Genomic DNA, 20,975 nt, shown 5'->3' with positions numbered 1-20,975 from the left:
TAAAAAACTACTGTGTTTTCTTAGCTTCTGCAGGATCCAAGGGGTCAGAAAGCATATATTGTGCTCTAGAGGGAATAAGCAATTGGTGTGTCAGGGAATATACCCTTCTCTGGGTAGATGAAGTTAGCTTAGTTGAAAAGGATGGTGAAGATTTGGCGAGAGTTGAATGATGTGATGTGGAGGAATACTGGAGGTTTGTTTGTTAAAGTAGGCTATGGAGAATTCCCAAATCACCACTACAGGCAATTTGCCCCTGAGGTATGCTGTAGAAAATTCCTAGCATAAACAGTATCTGGCATGATGAGCAATCTGGGCATAATTAGTAAAAGGGAAGCATGGAAATATCAAAAATCTATCAGTCAGCACTGAGAGTCTTCTTCTCTTTTCTTACCTCCCTCCCTCCCTCCCTTCCTCCCCCCCCCCCCCCCCCCCCCCCCAATTCTGTTGATGTTCAAGATAAGGCTTGCAGGAGCTTTGAAAGTCAGGATTAAGGGGTTTTTTTTTATTATTTCAGCTGAAAATTAACACAGGTGTAAGTAGATTGGTCAAGAGTTGCACACCATGTTAGCTACTCTATGTTGTGTGGCTTATGTGGCTTTCAGGATACAAAGTGAAAATAAAGCCCATTTAATAGAGACTAATTGAAAAGCCAGCCTGTATTTTACTTTTTCCCAGCCTTTATTAAAACAGATTTACTGCAGCAACGTGTGGATGTAACAGATGTTTATTTGAATGAGCATTCATTTGACATCAGGTCTCAAAGGATGACACTTTCTTCTTAGGAGGTTGTATTTTCCTTGGGTATGTTTGTTATATGGTCAACCACAGAGAAAGTACTGTGCTGAGAGATACGCTGCAGTTTGAAGGAGAGGGAGAAATGCTGATTTTAATAGCCATTGTTACAATGTTATGTATCACAATCTCTCTGGCTTTTCATATCCCTTGTGATTATTTGACATCAGTGTAATTTTAACTGATGTGCCCATCATGAATGCTTTTTCTCTGCCAGTTTATTGGGTGCTTGAACTGTGAAAGCACAGCTGGTATTGTGAAGTGCAGAGCCTTCCTAAGGACCGCTCAGTCTTGTCTGAACAGTCCTGGGCAGGGCACTCAGGAGTGGGTGAGGCCTGCACTTTTTTCCTCAATCAGTTGCTTTGTTGTTTGTGTTTTGGATTCTTTTTTTTTCTTTTCTTTTTTTTTTTTTTTTTTTTTTTTTTTTTTTACAAAGGCTATTGATGTTTTTTCAGAAGCCCAATGTCTTTTTGGGGATGTCTCCATCCCTGTTCTGTCAGAGCACAGGCATGAAGTTACTGTCAGCGTGCAGAGGTTTAACAGCTGCTTTGGATTGCACAGACATCTGAAAATATTTTTCTAGGTTTAGGAATTCACAGTTCAGTCTCCTCCATCTGACACGAAATTCTGTGATAGCAAACAACTCAATGCCTGGCACCAGAACTAGGGTGAAAGGCATTTTCCACTTCTCACAGGAAAACTATGAGGGGTGGAAAAATCATTGCTTGATCTCCTTGCCCCTACCATTTTAAGGGTGTACAGATGGTAAAATAAGGCCAGCATACATTTTTCATGATTAAGCGCAGCTCAATTGAAAATACTACTTAATGCTTACAGTCGTATACTCCATCTTCTTTATCACAAAATCATTGTTTCCTGACAGTAAATATATCTCCACCTAGCAATGCATCTTTCTGTTCTATGTGTTTTCCCATAGCAGGCTGTGTTTTTAAAGCACCTGTTGGAGCTTTACTGCAATGCCACAGCGAGATGGGCACAAACTGCAGAACCAGGAAATGAAGAAAATATATATGTTTTTTTTTTTAAAAAAAAAAGTAGATGGAGTAAAATTTAGATTGTTTTTGTTAGTAATTAATGTTGTAGTGGCAACTAGTGCTCCTTGTAAGGTAGAGCCTGTGCAAATATCCAGTGTGTCTTTTCCCAAGATAATTAACAATTTTAACAGAAAGAGCTAGGAAAGTAGATTAGGCAAAAACCTTGGGCCAGGAAGAGATGTAGCGACTTACAGAAGCGAGTGCAGGGAGGCTGCTACAGAGTCAGTAATTGCAGCTCATCCTGTTGTGCCTTAAACTTAAAAATCATTACCATAAACAGGATTATGTTTACACTGTGATGCTATAGGTTCATTTGGGTTTATGAATTAAAAATTAGACCCTAAAGAACAATGTTCCTACTATGTTTCAATTAATTTGTATCCTCAAGAATTTACAAGAAAAGCAGAGGTAATTTTTTTGTCCTCAAACTGAGATGTAAAGTAAGCGTGGCAGTGGGCAGGAGTGAACCGTTAGGAAACCACCTCCCGGTCCCTTTGTCAGCTGGTGTTTAGCCCATCTGCTGGTTTTGTATCGCCACCTTACGAATCCTGGCACGGGAATATGGTGGAGGAAGGATGGGGAGGGGGGTGGGGGGAAGAGATGAAGGCAAGAGCCAGAACACTGCTGTGCTTCAGTTGCTCTTGTTTGAGGAGTGACTTTTTGGAGGCTGTTGTAGCTCGGCAATAGTCCTGAGACTGCTCTAATGCAGACTGTCACGAGGCCTAGAACTCGGGATGCTTAAAGGAGTTTTCAGGATATCTTTGCTTTCTCTGGATGCACAATGATTTTGTGTATATTCGACAGTATAGTGTGTAAATCATATATTAGGGAGAACTTGGCTCTACAGCTACAACCCTGGCAGACCAGCTTTCTCAGAAACGTTCATGGTGAGAATCTGCCCATTTTCTGTACACATGGTGTAGTAAAATAACACTGTCTGTCTTGGTGTGGGATATTCTGCTGTGAAAGTAGTAGCTGTTGTAGTGAATGTAGTTGAAGGCCTAGTAAACTTCTTATTTCCCAGTTACAAATAAAGGTATTCCACCCCTAAACTGTCTCAGATAAAATTATCTATAAATATGTACACAGGCATATATCGTAGTGCTATCTACAGACTGCTTAAATTGGAAACCTTTGGCTACATAAAACCTTTGGCTCCAAAAGACCAAAGTTTGAGTGAAAGCAGAAAGTTAATAAGCTGGTAGTAATAGAGCTAATATCCTCATTTGTGCCAGGCAGAAGACGGCAAGATAATTATAAAATCAAACTCACTTGACTGAGTTGAGGTCAGAAAGAAATATACGCATGGGGCAGTCATTATTCATAAGCTGATTGATGTTTTTTCAGAAAAAAAAAAAAAAATTACAGGACTAAATTTGTCCATCCTGAGGGTGTTATTAAAAAAAGAAAGGATCCTGGACAGCTCCCTGCTGCTTCAGTCTGGCTAACCGATTTCCCTGGGGTTAGGTGGGTAAAAGATTTCCTTCATCACCTTTAGGGCTGGCAGCAATTGGCACAAACAGCTTTATCTGGCTTATCAGCAGTTTGACCAATTGGGCCCCAACAGGCTCTTCAAATTCTGGTTTCTGACATCCCATTGAATAGGAAGGAACCCACCAGCATTTAAAGAAAATCTTACAAATAAATCCCTGAGACCAGTCACACCCTTTAGTGATGAGTCAGGGTGCCTGCCTGGAAACCCTGTGACACTTCTGAATGCACCCTAATTATAGGGTAAGGCCCATACGTATTTCCCATTATCATGTCTGTTCTACAATGAAGAAGCAATACCTTTTTTAGGGTATAAAGATCAGGATTAACAAAGACTCCTGTGGAGTAGCTTTGTGGCATCTTGCTTTTTGACTAGGAGCATTACTGTCTGCGTTTATCCACTCCCTTCCTGCTGTAAGGGCCCCAACCTCCCACAAAGGGACAGGAAAGACAGGTCAGGGCCTGATCATAATAAATCACCGCAGCAAATAACTGGGCAGGGCTGATCTTCCGCAGCCAGGACTCCTGAGCTTGCTGGGCAGCCTCTGCAATAGCAGTAGGTGTTGTAACTCCCACCAGTCTCTTTTGTGCCCTGGTCGGTGGGACTTGTCACAGCAGTCGCAAACGTGTGTCAGAAATAGATCTCCACAGTGGTGGTGAGGGCTGAGAGGGGAGGAGAGCCCTGGCTGAAGAGCTTCCACATATTTGCTCTGTTACCTTCCTCTGCTGGAGCAGTCATATCCAAGCGGAGAGCCTGGGTGGTGCTGCCTTAAATAATTGTAAAGCCATCTGAGATGGAAAGTCAGGCCCTGGAGATACACTGGAAAAACTCAAGGGCAAGAATGGATTGAATCCTGCAGGGTAGGTGGAGGGTTTATGTTTGTCATTGAGCACGTTGAAAGGTTTCTCTGAAGTATTTGAGTGGTGAAGTGGTGCAGACTTAGAAATGAGTTGCTTTTAGGGTTACAGTCATTTTTATCAGCCACATCTGTGTGGTGTCAAGGTGTGGCTATCTTCAAGTAGCTCTTTTAGCATTGCCAGCCAGAAAACTTTGCACAGGAAAGAAGTTATGATGACACCATAAGAAGTTATGATCAGACCGGTGTGAGACCGGTCTGATTTTAGTCTTGTCCCATGGTTTCAACAATAAACCTTTCTTTCAGCTTTTGATTCTTTTTGTAATGAGCATTTCCGTTTTACACTTTTTGGCAACATCCTGCTTCCCAGTGAGAACGGAACAAGTCTCCCTCTGGACTCCCTCATTACTGCTAGGCTGGCTGGGTGGCAGCTGATGGATGAGTGTCCTTCCTGGCCAGCCACGTGTGCTGTCCTTACCACGTTCCCAGCAGAGAATGAGAGATCAAGGATGTTCTCTGTGCCCCTGCAGAGCACAGCTGCACTGCCAAGTGCAGTTATTTCTCAAGTTGGTTTTGTCTCAAATACCCATTGTATCGTTTCCCTACCTTTATTCACATGCATGTCAACAGACTGTTGGTGTGTTTTCCAGTGCGGCAATCCCAGCTGCTACTGGAGTCCTCCTTCACAATGCAACGTGGCACTGCGGTGCGTGCTTCTACTTACAATGTTTAATAAATATGTAAATTAACCTACTCTATCTCTTCAGGTAGGAGGGTTGTATGACTGTACTTGCATATCACTGAATATGCTATTCATGAGGATGACACAGTGTGGAGGGGCAGAAGCTTGAGGTGGAAGTTTGAAATATAATTAGCACAATGACAGCGTCAGTTAATGCCTAAGCTAAAGGTGTTTTAGTGTCTCCAACTGGAGTGAAGCTGAAATGATGCTCCTGTGTTCTGCGCGACACTGGTGAGCAAGCCTGGCTTAATTCACACCAGGTCTGCTTGGATTGGTCTAACTATAGAATTGCCTATTCATACCTGAATTTCTAACAGTTATCTTTTACTACAGCTTTACTAGGTTCTCACTAATATTTAATGTGAATATTAACATACTAAGAGTGCTTTTTAGTTAAATAAAAATAGAGGAGACTATACTATGCCAGAACATAAGAACATGGTGCTAACTTCAAAACAGCAGAAAAAATATGCCAGTGAAGCTGCTTCCACTCATCTAACATCAAAAGATTACTACACTTTGTACTGTATCCATGATCCTGAAAGCCATCAAAAAATCTCTCAGGGGTATTCTTATTCCTAAGTTACCTTATGTTGTTTTAATTAATTAGCTAAATGGAGATCATCGTTCCTGAGGTCTGCTTATTTTTGTCCCTATTTCAACTATGTGTGAGAATGAACTTTTGGTCTTTGCTGTCAGGCTGATCATGATTTTAAATAGTAGTATTCTTGCTAGTAGACTGTATTAATCCTACCAGTGGAAATTCTTAAGATAGGGAACATCTTGGTCAGTGGCATCAAATTAATCTAATTTAGTGTTGAACTACAACACAGGTATTTAAAATCAAGTGTCTGAATGCCAGCACATAAACAAGTGGCCAGATTGTTTTTAAAAAAGCAAGTAACTCCCATCAATATTTTGCATATGATATCTTCTAGTATTCAGTATAGACATCTGACATATTTCTGTGGTACTTTCCTGTCTCAGCATCAAACCAAAGGTAAAGGAGATGTAGAACCAAAATGGTTCCATTAGTCAGATTTGGTTAAAGCATATCCATTTAATAATGGACATTTTGCAATGTGCATTTTAAGTCTCCAGAGTACATTTTTCCTACTTAATTATCTTTCTCAAACTTAACTTTGAAATAGTATGGTGCTAATGTAACTGGCTGAAACATTTGTCTGATACCTCTTTCAATGAAAAAATATAGTGACATTAAGATTAATTTCATCAAATTAATACCTATTAAACTTTGGTGACACGGGTGACTCAGAAGATATGAAATCCTGAAGCAAACAAAAATCTTTTTAATGCTACATCATTTTTTGTTGGTTTCTTGCACCAAAGAAGCAGTGAAGTCAGTCTTTACGTTCCCAAATTTATCTTTCACAGTGTACTACCCAACAAGTAGACATGTACATGAAAAAAGGTTTTTAAAAGTGCAAAGCAACTTTCTTTGCATTGTTTCTTAGCAATTAATACGCTATTGATGAACTATCAAAAAGCAGAGTTCATGCCAGTAATGTCCAGCTGAATAGGTAGAGCTTTTGTGCTGAGGTTCAGAACTAACAGGTGATAATCTGTAGTTCGGCTCCCAGGAGAAAAAACAAACAAACAAACAAACAAACAAACCACAAAATGATAAATGAATGTGAGAAAGCACCTATCTACCAATGTTCAGTTATACAGAGCTCCATTAGCATTGTCTTTTAGTACACATTGACACAGAAAAACCCCTGCAGAGGTGAATAAATGCACCATTCTCATGAGCAATTATAGGTGAATTGATTACGTCTGTTTCTTTTTGTACTTTATTAACAGAAAACTCATGCTGTTGAGCGCAAGATCCAGAACTGTTGAATTTCAACCTCAGAGCTGATCTACAGCTCTACCCTGGCCTTTATTAACCAAACCAGATTAGATGATGCCAGCTAGCTAAAGTCAGTCCACAGGGCTGTTCAAAACAGGAAGGAGAGAAGGTATGCTATACTATTGAGCCACAAATGTGAAAATGGTAGTAGTATCATTTGAACATACCTACCTTCAAGCCAACTCTCAGATCTCTTCCAAGATTGGTGGTTGTAGATTTTACATGCTGGTGAAGCTCATTTCCTAAGTCACTTCAGTATTCACAGAGGCTGTACTCAGACCTTCCCAAATCGTCTGTCCGATCAGTCACATGATTGTCATTCAGGTAACCACCTTGGCATATGTTGGTCATGTCACAAACTCAATGAAAAACATAGGTGTGGCCTGAAAAAGAGAGTTGCTTACCTACCCTGTTGTGTCTACCCTCAAACTGAAAAATCTTTCAGCTCAGGTACTTTAAAGCAACCATTAAGGAAAAAAATCATCTGTTTTTGCCTGAGAATGTGGGGCCTCCTGCACGTGAGCAACACTTGCAAAAATATTTAACTTTCCTTCCAGTTTCTTTCTCCATTTTCTTTACAGTGTTGTCAGATATAACAGGAATAAAGCAAATCGTTTGTGACGTAGTTTGCAGGTCACGTAATACTTGCAGATAAACTTGCAGGTAAACTCTGTCACAGGTTTCCACAGTCTGAAATTCAGCTCTCAGTAGTATCTCGAGGCTGTGGAATAATCTCTCACACTGGGCTAAATGCAGTGAACTCTGGAAGGACTGTACTGTAAGGAGACATGAGCATACTTACCGGAACAGGTCAGCCTTCTTTGGCAGGCAGTGATCATGCAAGAGGCACAGGACCTAATGTCCTGTGTAGACCTTGGCAGGTTTCTGCGAAAAGGCACTCCCTAGAAATGTACAATGTGCTTACTTGTGATTTTGGGTGATTCCTGTCCACCTTTGCTGCAGGATGCTTCAGCACCTGGCAAAGGAGCTGTAAGATTGTATCTGAAAAAGCAAACTTGTATTTTGTTCATCATTGTGCTCAGGTTAGACCACTTTTCCTGACATTTCCACATAGAACAGAACTTCAGCTAGCAAATAGATAGTCTTTTTCTGCCACGCACTAGCAAGGGGAGATTTCTATTCTGTCTTCAGGTGTACCTGTTCACTAATAGTTACCCTGCTGCCTGGAATCTAAGAGGTTTGCTTCCCTGTTTAGGCTGGCCCTCCACAGAATTTGGGTCAGTTTCAGAATATCACTATTAAATTTAAAAGCTTTGTTTTCCAAGTCACTACCTAGAGCAGCTTATTTTCAGACAATGTTCTTTCCTGCCATCTACTTTAGGAACAGCATTTCTCCTAACTTCAAGGGTAAGTCTCATAACAGTAGAAGACATAGAACACTTTCGAACCCCTTGCTGAAACATGTAAGAATGATCACAACTTTCACAGCCTTCAGGGTAAAGTACAACATGTTACTTTAGCCCTGCTATCCCTACCATGTACACAGCTTAAAGCAGCAATGAAGAAAAAAGAAAAGCAGAAAAGGTCAGAATGGAGAGTGAGAAGAGGAAATAAGTTAGATAAACCCTGTCTGGGGAAAGGAAAGAGCGAATTTATACTTGTGGCCTGTTGTAATATCATTATTAATTTTTGAGAGAAGATCATATACTGTGGGAAAGGGCAGCAGAGATTGACAGATGAGATAGATAGCATAGCTACACTCTGACCCCCACAGTCACAGAACTGTTCTGTGTCTGTTTCCTCATCTGTAAAATAAGAATTGTTCTTACTTACATTTCAGGGTCGTCAGAAGCATTAATCGGTGCTTGTTGTTAAGGCTTGTTGAGACCACCAGTTTGAAATACAGAATAACCTGTGTCTTCTGGGCTGTCTTTTCCATCTCTCTATATTCTAGCCCAATTATTTTAAAAAACAGGTACTGTCAGTTCAGAGTTTCTTGGAAAATAATCAACTTTAAAAATGAGAAAAAGAAAGAGTTGTTGTGAAACACGTGTCTAATTTTAAAGCAGAGGAGTGCTGCTAATGCACTCTCCTGTCTGTTCTGGTGCTTGTTGTCCCCCCGCGCCACATTCCCATCAAGCATAGCCAAAGAGACTGCTCAGGCTCCTCGTGGGACTATTCTCTGGAAATAAAACTGACATTTTCTTTTGAAGGCAAGAGATAATTTCGTTACAAGAGCTGAAAATAAGATACCAACATTGCCTCTTCCCTTCATACCACAAAAAAAGAGGGCTCTTCGGCAGCTGCTGTCATAGGGGAGGTCCAGCTGTGATATTTCTTCTTCTGGAGAAGGTGAAATAGTGAGGTGGAGAGGTCTCACCTCTGTAGGGGTAGGTGTTGCAAACAAAACTGTAGCCCTTGTGCTCCTCTCTTGATGTCTGCCTTTCCACAGTTATGCGGGATGTGAATTGCGCCAGTGTCATGGTCCTTAAGAGCGTGGTGGGCATGGGCAGTCATGGAGGGGATTGCTTTTTACATCATCTTCAGCTCTGCCCACCACAGCGCTCCTATTAACAAGGAGAGTACCAGAGCTGATGAGATGGTCTAGCCCTCGTTAAGCCAATGTCAGAAAAGAATTAAAATCACCCAGTTGCATTTCTAAGTTTTAAATTAACATTAAGCCCACAATAAATTGCTAAATAAAACCAAAGACCTTATCATCCTCAGGTCAGGTTAATTTTAATATTTAAAATTATTCCTATTTTTATAGCATTTTCAAACCAGTTACAGTGACAATGGCTACATACAGTTATGCATCATTAGTTACTCATTAGCTGTCACAGAGCTCTGTAACTTCTCTCACCATGACCTCTTTCCCAAGGCAATTCTGGAGCATGAGCTTTTACTGAAGTTTATTTTCAAACATCATTCAAATATCTGTGCTTCTCATACTTGCAGTTGCAGTATGCAACATTCTTTTTGTTCTCCTTCTGCTCCATTTTGGAGAATATCAATGACAACCAAAGCCTCTGATCACTGCTATCTCTTATGTCACCTGAAATGTATAGGGTTTTTTTCCTTTTGCAGGTTCCATTGCTTGCATCATTCCTCTGTGCTCCCACGACTGATATTCTCCACAGGAGAGTTCTACAAACTGTTTGTTACAGTCCCCAACAAGCTTCCAGTGGATCACAGGAGCTGTGAATTTTTAGACTCTAGAAGGAGCAATGAACTACTTTGACTTCTTTGGCAGTCTGCATCTGCAGCTGTTACATAAAGCTAGTTTTCACTTCCTTGCCTTGGAAGCACTGAGCAGATGCTGTTTCCTCAGAGAAGTGGAAGGACTGAGTAGATAACATCTCCTCTGAGATGCCCTCCTCTTTTTTCCCTGCATAATTTGCATGAAGATGAATGAATCTGTGCTTCCAAATAATTTGAGACGATGTCCTCCGAAGGGACTAGTTGTTAAGCAGTGTCATTCTTTTCTCCCCAACAAGTCAGTTTTTACTCTTCATATTCTCATCCATTATCCTTTTCTCCTCCATTTATTCCTCTCTCTCTTCTCCAGTTTTCTCTTTTATATTTCCCTCGCCTTGCGTTTGTCTGGTTTCATCCCCTTAAGTTCTCATTTGGCAGTCTGGCCACCCACCTCACTGCCTCACTTGACCTTTCATTCTCGATCACCTCTTCCCCTTTGAATGCCTGCTTGTCTAGCCTTGTCACCTCTCACTGTAATAAAACAACTGCTCCTTGTTAGTGCTTCCTTCATCTGTATTTAGATCTGGTTTCTTGAAGAAACAAATTTTCTGTGATTATACTGTATGAATGCACATATTTACCCTTTACTGTGAATAAATTATTAAGCCTTTGGCAAAACTTGGAAAAGGAGTAGAGGGATTTGAAGTGTCTTTCAGTTTTGTCAAAGAAGATGACTACAGAGAAAAAAAAGGAGTTTATTTTGTGTTCCTCTGAAAAGAAGGAAAGCAGGTTAAGCTCCTCTTACTAGACAGTCGAAAATCCACACAGAGGACTGTGGGACTCTCACTGTACTAGGTATTGCATTATCAGAGATTATATTGTTAGAGCTTCAGTCTGGGTTTTTCTCCTCTGTGGACTCTCCAAATGCAAATTCTGATTTTGGCTTTGCCCACACTTGCAGCTTTCAATTTATTTCTCTGATGTGTATATTCTTTTCTGTCCAATAACATGCAAACTCATGGTATATCATTAATATTATTCAGTAACAAAACCAATCAGTAACAATATACAACTTAAATGGAAAGACCTCGTGGATTTTGATATTCACAGAACTACTGTTTTCTCACACTTGTTTCTTTGTTGCCTGTGTATCGTTTAGATCATAAATATTTGTGATAGGGATCATCTCTGGTTTTGTGAACACTATATTGTATTGGAATAGTCAGCAATGGTTATAGTTAGAAAAATGGTTCCCATAGTTTTTAAACATTTCTGTATGTTAAGTATGTTTTAGGAAGATTAAAGAAAACACATGCTTTTAGTTGCACTGCCTTTTGACAGTAGTAAGTTGAAGCTTCCTTAACACATGCTTGAAATATTTCAGTCTTAACTTGGTACTATGGAATTTTTAATACAGGCGTTTCTTAGAAATACAGAACTTACAAGTGTGAAACATGTTGTAAGAAATAATGAGCAAAGATAAGTAATAGCATCCCAGTTGAAATCAAAGCAGAAAAAAGCTAAATCATTTGAAAAGAGATGAACTGAAGTAAAGTAGCTGTGCAGTGTGTAATGATGAGACGTGACTGTGGTCTACAGTAGAACGGACTCATCTTGCAGTGAGCAAGCCCAGGTCCTCTAAAAATGGTAGGGAATCACTCCTGTCCAGAAATATGTAATCAGTCAATATCAGAAAACATGTAAAAAAATCTGATTTTTGTAAAGATAGTTTTATGCCATTATTCCTGGAGGAATCTTGATGCACCTGTGCAACTCACCCTATTTTATCCTGAATTATATAAGACTAATCAGTACAGAGAGATATTTTCACACACGCGCGCGTGCGCACACACACACACACACACACACACACAAGACACCAAAATGAAGGATATGAAAAATATTGGAAATTGTACTTAGGTGGATTTAGTGACAGTTAAAGATTATTCTGAGTAAAACTGGGAAAATTTTTGCATCCTGTGCAGTTTGCTGTACATTCTGTCCTGTGTATAATTAATCATTTACACCTGTGTGGAATGTCACAATTCTTATTTGGTAAGAGTTTGCACTGGGATAAGTAATACAGTAGCTGTAGGGGTCTGGTAAATAAATGGCTTTTCTTATTATTATCTTTTCTCTCACCTAGAATATGTTAAGCATGTTCCAGACCTGATGGTTTCAAGTATGAATAGGTTTTCAACACGAACATCATATATCTTACTTGAAGGTGTGAAGAAAAGAAAGAAACAAAAATGTTTTAACTCCAGTGCACTGTTTTCATGCCTCAGCATACTTATGTCCCCTAGGTGTCATATAAGTGATAAATGAGCAATTTTGACAGCAAACATATTTCTATATAACCTTCTTCACAATGAGTGACTAGTTATCAAATTTAATTGCTATCTATTCTCTAATTTTGCAAAACTTCTTGAACACCATAGAATTTTGTGGACAGGTTTACAAGGAAAAAGACCTGACTAGATCCTAAGAGGGGGAAGATACGGTGTATTCTGATGCAGTGTTAACTAAGTGATTAATATAGATGTTTATAAATATAACCAGTTTGTTTGTACACATCCATCACCTTGTCAGCCCCCATTTTCAGTCAATAGATTGCTTTTCCTTTGAGGATTCCTCTTCTAGGGAAAGAGCTGTGTGAAAAGTTCCATGTGGAAAATTAACCCACAGCATATTACTGTTTTATGGAGCTCCTGGTGGACTACAGAGAGAGCTGAATCCCTCGCACTTTCCATTTTAGCCAGGAAACAAAAGTAATGATGATGCCAATTCAGCACCTACATGAGCAACACGGAAGAATTGTTAAGAATCCCCGAGTGTCTGTTACTACCTGTCATCTTTCCATTCTGTTGATAGCACTTAGACCAACTGCTGCTATTGTGGGAAAAAATGAGAAGGCTCATTTGAAACTGTTGTAAAACGCAAAAGAGTCAATTCAGACACAATTTACACATTTTAAACGGTTGATTTCCATGGAGTAGCAATTACACTGCAGCAGGTCTGGAACTGGATACAAGTTCCCTCTCAGGAGCTGTTGTACAGCTGAGGGTTCTCTGCGGTAGTGTGCATCGACTGTCCCTCCTGCCTTGTCAGCTTTTGGTGTCACTAAATTGTCAAATTGCCTCGATGCAGAAATGTAGCTCTGTTTCTGGGATGTTCCAGCTTCTTAATTTTTCTTAACTATATTCACAGTGTTGCATGGTGTTATCATCCCTTTGGACTGCTGAGACAGCAGCAACTTCATTACTCTTATTAAGGATGAGATTCTGATCATTACGTCCTACATTCATCCTACTTTGATGTCTTTGATCACATCCTCTCTGTCCCAGCCAAACCTACCTTTTCTTTGAGGACTGATGTGCAAATTGAATTCACTGTTTCTGATGTAAAAACTTACTTTAGTCTGAGTCCCCTTCTGTCCCCTAAGTCTGGAATCTTTTCTGGTCCACAACTGAGCAGTTCTGGCCTGTATATTCTTCCCTACATTCCTCATCCATTGTTTGTCATGTTTAATCGTATCCAAAGGTATAAAATACAGCAAGTAAGAGCTGCACAAAAAGCATTTGACTAATTAAATGTGGTCATCTCTTCCTGAAGGAAAAAATGTCAGATGCTTTGATAAACTACTCACTTATCAGGAAAGAAACATAATCTTTCAGTTGGTGTCTTTTCCATATGTATCTATTTTCTGCTTATGCTAGGAACAGCTGTGTTTAGGAACCTTTAACCTTAGGAAATGTAACATCTCTAACTTACCTAAAATAGGAAATCATCATTTGATGTCAACAAATGCTATGAAGCAGTGTCTTTGCTAGGTGTGTTCTGCAGGAATCAAGGAACTTGTACCATGTGAATTTTTCAGAGATGTTTGAAAATATTCCGGTCTTTAATGTCCATTAGTATATATCTGCTACTTATAAGGGACTTTTCCTCTAGTCTGTTCAGCACATACGGAAAAAAGGTTTTAAATGTGAAAATAATAACTTGCAATTTTTCCTTCAATATCTGTTTTTATACAAAATTCTATATACAAACAGAAAACATTCAGTGAAAAAACCCTCAACAAGACTGCATATTTGTATTGTATACAATATTGTATATTGTATCCTGTGTAAAACTGAAAAAAATTAGAAGTAGCAAATTAGTTTTCATTAAAATTTGTACTTTTTTATTTTTGCCAGATGAATGTGTCTTTTTCAACTAAAAGATCTCTAGTGAAAATATAAACCGCCTGTCTTGAAAGAATACATTGAGGAGTGATGATGTAGCTTCACAAGTCATCACATCATCACTGACACATCATCTCCTGCTCCACATAGTACTTTATCTTCAAGTGATAAATTCAACATAATTGCAGGAAGAGAGATTTATGTTAGACATGAAGAAAAACTTCCTAGCCCTAAGTGTGGTGCAACAATAGGGCAGGTTGTCTTGTGAGATTATGGAGTCACTGAGGCTTTCTGAGAAAGTACTAGAGGGAAATATCCGTCAGAAATAGTTTAATCCTGTTCTGGAGTAGTGAGATATATTCCTGTGACTCCAGTCATGATTGTCTCATTGTGTCCAGAACAGCATGATTCAGCATTGCCTCAAAAAATTAAAAAATTGAAGCATTTGACTTCCGTGAGGAAATGTTTCTCTTTTAACAAGAAATGAGAACATCAGCTGACAGAATGTCCAACATGTTTCACAGTCTTCAGGTGTCACAGAAAAGAAAAACAGTGGGCTTCCTAGAGTACGTCACCTTACCTAGAGGGTCCTTTCGTAGTAAGAGGAATATAAGAAATCTCTGCACAGGTCTAGCTTCCTCCAAGAGCAGTCCAGATCTTGAATGGCAGAGTGCCAAAGGAGCCCTGCTTCACTTGGTGGCCAAGAAGAGCTACAGAGCTGATCCACTGGCCCTGCACATTCTGTAGGTGAAAACTGTTGTTAATTTTGCGTGGAAACAACATGTTGAAGGGGAAAACTTCCCAATGACAGACTTACGGGCTTTCTTCTCATATGCTACATTTCTGCCAAAGAGTAAATCTGGCCCTATGTTAGCATAAGGCTTCCACACAGGTGGAGAAATTGTTTCCCAAAATAGCCTTAGTTTGTGCTTACGTAGTGCTTTATATTGCTGTGCGTGCTGCTTACTTTAATCATTTAATGTGTGCACTACTTAATATGTTAATCTCTCTGCTCAGGGCAGCATTACAGGTGTTGCAGATATCATAATTTTTAATTTACTGGCTTAATTTTTTATAAATTTACAGCCTTACTCATCATATCAACATCTTCTGCCTTTCATTTCCTTTTCATTGAATACTGCCTCATCTTCTGAACGTACCTCTTAATGCAAGAAGTGTAATATTTATACACTCTGATTCATCAAGCATGACATTTCCCTTCCAAAAAACTTTTCTAATGTGTTTTCTATTAAGTTAAAAAGAGACTTGAAATATTTAACCTGAACCAGTGAGCATTTTAAAGCATTTTCAAAAGCTTTGAAAGTTAGAAGCACCTGGGTAGAAAGACTTAGAAAATGTCTTCTCAACCATAACTCCAGGGTTGCTATAGCAATGTTATAATAGTGCCGCCTTAATAGAAAACCACCTAAATATGCTGTTGAAAATCTGTGCAAATTTGTGCAATAATTTTTTAATGTCAGTGCTGGTAACAAGCTTAAGAATCTGAAGACACTAGCCCCTTTTTTTTGGGGCTGCTTTAAGCCACGATGGAGCATCATGGTTTTATCTGTTTTGCTTTATCTAAGCAAAATGGTTATCTAAGTTTTGTAGATAACAGAAAAGCCTGGCTCTGTCTTCAGTTCCTATTCACATGCACCATCTATATACCCAGCTCTGTACACCTTCTTCTGTGCACAGTGTTCCCTAAATAGTTTTGTTGCTTTAAATGGTGCCTGGCTGTGCCATTCCCCTGTTAGAATGGCAGTTGCAAAGTGATGTTACCTCTCTGCCATGTGCTGGTCTTTCTTCTTTCAATTCTTATCCCTCCCAGGGTGTTAGCAGCTATATAAACCCCTGGAATTGAACCAAAACATTGAACACAACAGTATTCCACTAACTTCAGCTGAAGGATATATTTGGTTTTAATTTTTTTTTTTTTTTTTTCCCTGTAGCATTTCCTATTCCTATTACTGAATATAATAATGAATAACAGCAGGTAAGATGTCACACTGCATGAGAAGTTAATACATTTTTCATGCTCTTCACAAAAACCTTTTGAATGTCTACCATTGCTTTGAGGCCATGTCCTTTAGGAAGTAAAAAGGCCACTGTGACCAGAAAAACAGTTTGTCCTGCGCCCTTAGAAAGAGTTAACTCCATCATTCACAAGGTTTTTATTCATAGGAACTATTGCAGTCTTGATTTTTGTTGTTGTGGATATTAGAAGATAATATTTTATGAGCCAGACTACTTTTTCAAGATTTTCATTACTTCCATTGCTTAATACTCAGTGTTTCACCTGTAAGAGAGTAAAGCAAGCAAGTAAAAGTAGGAAAAAATGAGAAGAACCATGGATGTCATGACTCACTGATTTACCCAAATTCATAAAGCTGTTCGGTAAAGGGAAATACATTTTTCTCTTTCTGTACTGAAAACAGGCAGTCAGAACATAGTAGTGATGATAGGCTTATTGAGTCTACTTATTATTTAAAAAGTTAACAAGTACTGAATAAGATAAATGTTTTTAATTTTCTCTTGCAAGATTTTACACTTTAACCAGGAGATATTTAAATCTCTTCTGTAGAATAGGACACCTTTTCAGGAATGTCCTTCTGACTGATCAGACTTCTTAAACATTGCCATCTTTTGATTTTATAGTAAAATCACTCCACTACTTTTCTCAGTGCTTTTGTTTAACAATTTGTCATTTAGCTTAATTTTTTTTCCCCTTCTGGCCAGAACATTTTCACATGGTTTCTAAACATGATGATCACACATTATAAAAAATGTAGTGCTGGTATGTAGAATAATTGTTTTCGTTTTCCTGGCTTTCAAATTAAGATTCCAAATAATCATCATAGGTGATGATTAAGGTTGATTGATGATTAAGATCATTAAGATGATGTGTCTTTGTGACTGAGGACTAATAGGGGAAAGAAGGAAGGATTTCTGTCTGGCAAAAACTAAGCTTCTTTTATGGTGATTTTTGACACTTTTTGACACTTACTCTTCAGATTTGCCTTAAAAGTTTTCTTCAAATTAAATATTCCCAGTTTATCAGTACATTTTCATTCAGATAAAATTCCTTGTGCTCAGGGAATTGCTTTCATATTTCTGTAGATCATTGTTCAGGGTTTTTTCTGCAACATCTTTCTTTAATCTCTGTAGCAGGCTGGTCTTTTTAATAAAAGATGCTGGTTATATCTTAATTTCTATGAAGTACCTCATTTAGGCTATGGAGCCTAAATTATTTTAGCTTGCAGTGAAGTTAATTTTCTCTTGATTTGCCTAAGTTTTCCAAAGTTGTATTCTGCTGCCTTGTGTATTTTTTTTTCATTAAGCTTTTTTAGTATGCATTTTTCTCCATGGAATTAAGTAATATTTCAGTTATTTTTTAATCCAAAGGCTACTCATTACATTAAATGCTATTTTTTCCTTCCTTTGGGGAAATTTGAATACTTCTGCATGATTTTTCTGTGAAATTTTTAGGATTAGAGCTAAAAGCAGTCCTTGCTTATTGGCTTAACCAATGAACACTGTAGTGTACTTACTTTCACTTTTTTTGTCCAGTCTTTGTATTTGCAGAGTTTCTGAATATCTACTAAAATTTCACAAATTTCAGAAGATGCAAGTATTCATCCGGACATACGTGTCAAAAGTATATTTTTCTTTGTTATTTCATCTCTATTTTATTTGGACATTCTAAGTCATCCTTCAAGAATGGAAATTTTGGCTTGTGAGCTAACTGAACAATTACATGCTATGAATAGTCAATATGAGCAACTTGCAAACAATGCAGAAGATTGTGGCATGCTTACATAGGAGCAATTTGGTGTATGCCTACAAATAAATAAAATCTGTTCACAAATGATTCATGAACACTGAACTTATAGTAAATCTTACTTGCAACATGTGATTTGACCCGTTATACATGAAATAAAATTTCACTTGATGTTACTTAGCCTTTTTGTCAGATTTAACATTCCAGCTTCCTGTAATGACAGCGGAATGGATTTTATTTTAGAACTCAACCTTCATAAACTGTTTCTTTTTTAACTGAATGACTGCTATGTCCATCTGCATCCTACATGTTCTTCACTCATAGTATATGTAATTCTTATCCTTTAATATAATTAACTGATTCACTGTTATTTCAGAATCCTCTGCATTTTCATTTCATCATCACACATCTATGTCCTCCAGCTGATTATACGCAAGGACTTAATGCAGCCCAAACTGTGTGCTTGGACTGTGCCAACGACAGCAGAATAGTGTGAAGTCTGTGTAGGAGGGCTCTGTGTCTGTTTGCAGTTGGTGTGACATCTGAAGTTGCTCTCCACTGCAGCACAAAAGTATTCTGATGCCACGTGGCCACCTGGACCCACACAGATCTCTCTCACGGGAAGGCAATGTTCTGCATCTGCTTCTCCCTCCCTATTAAATGTTGATTACGGTGACAGCCTGGGACAAGTGGGACGTAGAGCTATTTTTCCATCAACCTGTGAGGCTTAAATTTGTGATTGCATTTCCAGACCAAATTTGCTAAGGAAAACTGAATCAGATATCTGGCCACTTGCAAAAGTCAGTTTTCAGCTGGTCTGCAGCTGTCTTTTTATGTAGTTTGGCCTGTGACTCTCTAAAAACACATTCAAGGATATTTCTGTAATTGGGAAACAAAACTGCAGGGAGCTATCTGGAAGGAAATGGAATTTTGTAATGGCCAATAAAACACTCTTATTGGATGTAAAATGACTGAATTTATTGTGCCACAAATTAATAAGAAATGATACATTTATTAGAATGACTGTACTAATATGAATATTACTTTTTAGGTATCATAGAAGCTGTTATTTATCCTCATTTTTTCGCATTAAAGAAACCCTACTGTCAATAGCAGTTTTGCACAGACAAACAAAATGCTTTTGAAACCAAAAGTACTTGGTACCTAGAAAACTACTGATTAGAACAGTATTTCTCTGTGTAGGATAATGCTACCATCATGACATGTATGCCAATAGTAGCATTCTTTGCTATCACACTTTACAAAAAGTGTTGGCAATGGCATTTCTGACTTCCAGATCTTTAAACACTGGCAAACACAGTCCTCGCAATTGTTTTGTGGTGCTTATGTAAACGTGTACCTGGGCATGATCTGTTTAACGTGTATGTTGATCAAACACTGTGTTGATTCTGTGTTGGAGATTTTTTTTTCAAATGAAACAGGAGAACCTAGAAACTACATAGCCTTTGAAGCAAGTGCTTCTCACCTAAGGGAAAGGACATACTTGCTGCCTCTTCCACTCACTTGTTCTGTGGGTGCCAGAAGGTGAAGTGGAGGGAAGAGAAGGTGGAAAACCATTCCTTTTAATTTAGGCATTAATTATCTTCAAAAATTATAAGAGTTGTTCTGGCAATAGCTGCATAGGGTCTGGTGCTCAAAAGGGGCATGGTGTGGCAATGAGACATGATAAACTGTGAGTTTGTACTCCTCATCCTCTGTACCTCCCACTGAACATCCTTAGCAGAAGAACAAAAACATTTCAGTTAGCAGTCTTTCTGCATCTGAAGGGAACTTGCTATTATGTACATATGCATACCTGTATGCCTAAAAAGAATAGCCATAGTGCATCATTATCTAGCAATAGAACATAGAGAAAAAATGCAAGCCTGATATACAGTTAAGTATTTGTTTGAAACCACTGCCTGTGTTCACCATGTTTCAGCATCAGTTGGCAATATCCATATCAAAATCTAGAGGATGATAACAAGTTAAAAAATAATCAATAGTCATTTATAATTTAATTTATTACTACTTTCTCAAATTCTAGAAGAGTGCTTGATATAATCAGCTGAAGATATATCAGGATAATTTAATACATTAATAGTTAGAGGCTCCAATTGAAGCTCCAATTTCTTTCTGGGCTTGATTATAGATCTGTAAAATATTTCTTTCCAGCTACATTAATTAGTAATTTGGCAGAAAAAATTACAGCAAATTAACCTCTAATAATAATCTTTTACTAAATGTGTTTGTATCTTCTGATTTGAGCATAGAAAGACAGAGTATTTAAGTGTATTAGCCCTAGGCAACAGAGGGTACAACTGAGACTGTGCCCGTGGGACCACTGTCTGGACCCCAGCCTTGGGACCAAATGCTGTGTGCCATGGTGCTAGCTCAGTTAGGCAACTTCTAAACTTCATCTAACTAGACTGTCTTCCTCGCTTGTCTTCTTCTGGACTCATCCTTGCCCAGCGAGAAAAATTGGTTGTTGAGTCAAATGATGATGTCGCAGAATGAAACACACCTTTAGGAGTCAGGCATTATCTGCAAGCATCTTTTCGTCCATAGACAGAGTTTGATAGGTCTGAGTTTGAGACGAGTTCAGTGGATCCAAGCAATGCATTAAGTTCTGCTGGGTACTTACACAGGAACACAGCTCTGACTGACTAACCTGAAAAAGTGGTTAGCAATTCAAAAGTTAATTACTATTATCCTTGTGTGGTAGGTGACCGGAGCAGCACTCAATTTGCTATGGGATTTGAATGGGCTTTCAGAAAGAAGTGTAGGACTATAGTTTTCCATTTAAGATGTGACAAACAAATACTATTTCTTCCACTCCCTCCATTTTTTAACACACATATGAAAAACAAAGATCCCTCAAATGGTCTGGCAACATGTGAAAGAAGACCTGGAGACTAGGATCCCTCCAATAGTTGGAAGTGATTGAGGAAGAAAAGACAACCTTCATCATTCCATGTCTGCCAAATGGTTACTGGGTAAGTTAAAGTAGCAAAGTTGCAGCTTAATAGGTCACATTC

The sequence above is a fragment of the Tyto alba genome, unplaced genomic scaffold (assembly GCF_018691265.1).
Source record: "Tyto alba isolate M040663 unplaced genomic scaffold, T.alba_DEE_v4.0 Super-Scaffold_7, whole genome shotgun sequence".
NCBI lineage: Eukaryota > Metazoa > Chordata > Aves > Strigiformes > Tytonidae > Tyto > Tyto alba.
Note: the sequence above shows the minus strand (reverse complement) of the source record.